Source organism: Astatotilapia calliptera, chromosome 20 (genome assembly GCF_964374335.1).
Source record: "Astatotilapia calliptera chromosome 20, fAstCal68.1, whole genome shotgun sequence".
In the NCBI taxonomy this organism is placed as follows: Eukaryota; Metazoa; Chordata; class Actinopteri; order Cichliformes; family Cichlidae; genus Astatotilapia; species Astatotilapia calliptera.
In genome coordinates, this window is record NC_137441.1 from 19,786,969 (window position 1) to 19,791,974 (window position 5,006).

The following is a 5,006-nucleotide window of genomic DNA, read 5'->3' on the forward strand; positions in this document are numbered from 1 at the left end:
AATAAGGGGCAACAAATTGAATGAGCTCTAGAGAAAACGCTTTATTTTGTAGGTGATGACTCTACTTCCGGCTTCTCCCTGTGTTTCTCAGTCAAGCAATAGGACCACAGACTGATTAAGTGTGCCTATGTAAAGAGGCACACTTGTTACTATTCGTCGGATTTATTATTCTGCATATTATTAGGGCCCGAGCACTGACAGTGCGAAGGCCCTATTGTAATTGCTCTGTTTATTATTATTATTATTATTATTATTATTTCGGCAAATGAATTGGCCGTTTGAGGGCCTAAACATGCTCGAAAACTCATGAAATTTTGCACACGCGACAGGTCTGGTGAAAATTTACGTATTTTAATGTTCTCAGACTTGGCCAGGGAAAATTAGCTCAGTAGCGCCACCTAGAAAAATGAAAAACGCGAGCCCCCGGTATGGGTATGGCCTAAAGGTTTGAAAGTCGGTACACCTATATAACGTTCAGAGTCGAACAAAAAAAGTCTATTATGGCAATGTCCTAAACCCAACAGGAAGTCCGCCATTTTGGATTGAATGTGACATTTTGGCTCTGATTTTACCGTTTCGATGCCTCGAACTTTAACGAACTCCTCCTTGGCATTTGGTCCTATACGCTTCAAATTTGGACAGTGTCAACTACACCCTTGTGCCATGTTAAATTGCGGAGCTTTTGAGTTTTCACAATACTATGAGGCCGTGGCGCCATGGCGAATTTCGATGACTCGCCATGAAAATCGTATTGCCTCTCATTTTGTCATACATTTTCTGACCTTGACCAAAGTGAACACATATGATAAGGCTCCACCCCTGAACATATTTCAACTGCCATATTTGACATCAAGGACAGCGCCACCTAGTGGGAACAGGAAATGTCATGTTTTACACTTTGGGGTACAGTATAGTGATGGGTGACATCTGCAGCCTCAAATTTCTCCAGGAAAGCCTTAAGGAGTTGGTCTTGGGTTACAGTGAAAACTGTGACTTTTCGCAAAAGGGTGTGACCCCAGCGGCATGGCGAACTTTGATGTCACGCCATGAAGAAACAAATTAGTATAACTCAATGAAATCCAGTCTGATCAGTACCAGACTTTACAGGCATGATGTCACACCCGCCCTGAACAGATTGATGTGCCCATTGTCGGAAATACGGACAGCGCCACCTAGTGGCAACAGGAAATGTCATGGCTTTAATTTTGTTGTACTGATTTTCACAGGTTCATCGTGGCCACCTCAAAAGCGGTGAATATCACCAACAGTCCCTCGTAATGCTTCAGTGTAAAAAATGTGACTTTAAACTGAACGGCGCACCCTGGTGGCAACGCTGTTCAACATGAAAGATGAAGTTACTTTTGAGGGGCTTGGAAAGTTTATAGAGGCTTGAAACTTGGCCCACGCCTCCAATGTGATGAAGGCTTTGTTGTTATGTAACCATTTTCCTTGAATAGCGCAAAATGGCTCCACAGCGCCCCCTACAAAATTCCAAAATATCAGCCCCTGCTCTGTGTTTTATCTATGAGTCTGAAACCTGGTAAGCTTATGGAAGATCATAAGATGTACAAAAAAGTCTCTTGGAGCAATATCCCAAATCCAACAGGAAGTCAGCCATTTTAAAGTTAATGTGTAATTTTGGCAACATTTTCCCATCTTTTCAGGCACCATACTTTGACGAACTCCTCCAAGGGATTTCATCAGATTGATGCAATCTCCTGTGTGTGGAATCTAAAGACCTTTGTGATGTTAAATTGCGAAGCTTTTTACATTCAGGGAAACGGGGTGGTCATGGCGGCACGTAGAGTTTCAATCACTCGCCAAAAAGCAGTAATCTGCTGTCACTCAAAGACACAATGTCCAATCTCTCCCAAAGCTCATAGGCGTGATGAGACTCGAGCTCGGAAATGTTTGTTATGCCATTTGTACATAATGGTTAGAGTGCCACCTAGTGGAACGACTAACTAATCATGAATGAATGAGTTGAAATGTTAGCTGGTGGTTAAATGCATGAATTCCATCAATGTGACATCAGATCGGAGGTGCTGGTTTTAGGTGTTGGGCGTGGCTCGACACGCCGGGGGTGCGAGGGCCCTCATAACGCTGCTTGCAGCTTTAATTATAAATGTATTTGAAAGTAGATTAAACACATCTGTGTCGGCCGTGGCTCATTAAAGTTCTTGTCTTTAAATGAACCTTGTCTTTGTGTGTTTCAGGTACTGAAATCTCAAAGACTGAATGAACCAGCATTGCAGCCATGGGTCATTGTGAGCATCACAGGGAAGGTTGCACCTGTATGACCTGCACCCATGTCGCTGCTCTTCTGTTTAAGTAGAAGCAACAGTGTTGATCCGTGTCACAGGGACTGTTACAGATGAACCTACATACTGGGTTTTGCTGGGTAATATGGCCAAGATACTGTCAGTGGTTGGCCATAAGATAGACCTCTACTCTTCAGCGGCCCAAAAAGGGCTCTGGATCAAAACAAAAACAGACCATCTGCAGTGACAGGTAAAAGAAGCCGTCCTCAAAAAAGAAAAATTCCACCTGCTACTGTGGAGGAGTTGTCTCAAGAGATGGGAAAATATTTTTCCAAGCATAGTTCTGTTCTGAATAACCCATAATGTTGCATTTAGGGGGCTATATAAATGATTTGCATTTACTGAATATGTACTTACTATAACACTGTTCAAAAGTTGAATAAAGAAACAAATAAATGTTTACCTTTTTTTTTTAAAATTACAACCACGTTGTAAAACATCACATCAGTTACAATGTAGTATCCATGTCGTTTATAGTTTACAAATGACAAAATGTTCACATAAAATCATGACAGCATTTAAATAATATCACCCACTACTAGCATTCTGTAATTTACTGTCTCTTTTTAAATGTATCACTATACAGCACAAGACTTTTAAGAGTATTTAACAAGAGCATTTTCCCCTGGTTTTACTACCACACTGGGGCACATGTTCACCAAAACGCAGCAAACCTTTGCCATCTTATCCAGGAGGGTCACCTTTTCACCCTCACATGGAAGATGTAATCTGATTGGCATGGTGGTATGCAGCATGTAGTTTGAAGCAAAGGTTCCGGCAGTGCCCCATGTGTAGTGTTGGAAACCAGTTAGGATTTGTTTCATCCATTTCATAGGCTGGTTTGCTTGCAATAATGCCAAATAATTAGCAACTCTATAAATAGAAGGTAGTTCTGCAAAATCACTCATTATGATGTTTGTTCTAATTTGCTATGACCTCAGAGCACATTGAAAATAAAACTAATAGGCTATAAACAGTAATATGAACTTATTTAGAACTTACCAGAATGAAAATACTGTAGCACACCAACAGATATCTGGGGATGGTAGAGAACTGGATATCAGCTCGTCTCACAGCTGCTATGCAGGCTAGACGCCTTCTTTTGGTAACATCCGATACATAAGCTCCCTCATGATGCTTCCAGGTGAGGAAACAATGAAAAGAGGGTCCATTTTCAAGCTTATTTCCTTGCCGGTTGTGCAATCTAACATCACAACCGACCACACAGCAAGCATTTGTTTGGCCTGCTGATATGGCGCCTCGACCAAAAATCCTGGCTACGCCCCATCCGGTAAGATCACGCTCCAGAGCCCTATTACGGATCTAGAAAGAAGATGCTGCATTTTTAACTCTGAGAGAGATGGAGAATGAGCCTATTTCCAAAAAAAGTGGAGTGTGTTCCTTTAATTACTATATTGTATATATTGTCAAAAATTAAAGTGAACATAGCAGTTGTTGTATCTTGTTTACTGTATTACTGAAAGATGATTTCAAAGTCAAGTTAACGCCACATTATAGTGAGATATTGTGTAATGTGAAATACTGTAAGCAAATGAACAAACAACCTAATTCTTGCTAAACCTTTGACTGTTTTGTTTGAATCCAACTGTTTTTTGCAGATGTACATAAGACATGTTTTACTTTTATTATTATTATTATCATTATTGCACTAAATACATTTTAAATAAAGGATACTTTGATATACATTCTACCGTAAGGTTGGAAATGTATTTTCTTCACCCTAAAATATCTTTTGAAATGTATTTCAGTTTGAAAAAAATATATTTTCAATTTCAAAAATATATTTCTTTGAGCATCACAAATACAACATATTTACCATATATTTGAAATATATTTTGGCCAGGAAAAATGTATTTTTTTTACCGTATTAAATTCCTTAACTACAGCCACATTAGCTCCACTACACTGTACGCCGGGCCGGATGTGGCCCGCGGGCCTTGACTTTGACACGTGTTGTAAACGGTTTCTTTATAGTTGCGAGAAAGCATTTACGATGACGCAAAACAAAGGCAAGGTGAGTCTAACGTGTGAAGCAATGGTGTGACTATGCCGAAATTGTGTCGAGGTTAAGAAACAATCAGAGCGGTTTCCACAGTGACATCTCATAATGCTGTTTTGTGAAGAAAAAAAAAAGAAAAAAAAATACACAAACTCTGCACAATTACAATTAAGGCCAATTATTACACCAGACTATCAATAACTTCGATCAGCACGTGTTTTGGGGAAATACCGGTACAAACAAGGAAGAAAAAACACCGAGGCTGTTCCCACATTGAGTGCTCGCTGATGGTAGTGTCCTTCAGAAAATTTTCAACAATACCATTTTCTCTCTGTTGACCTTCTTGAAGCTGTTTCAGTTGCTTAGTGATTGTTATGAAACACACAATAAATCCAGCTAAAAATATATTGAGAATGGACCGATATGTTTATTGTGTCAAGCTGTTTTGGGGCTCAGTGAGCTTTATTTTTAGCGAGCCTTGCCAACAGCCTGGGAAAACACCCATAAAAAAAAAAATCTGAATCCTTGCGCCTGACCTGCCTTGAAACAGCAGGTGAGCCACCAAACCCTTACTTATGTCACATGACATACGTGTTTGAACCCCACTCTGGAGCAGTGTTTCTAAACGAAACATCAATTCCATATCTATATAAAAACATATAAAG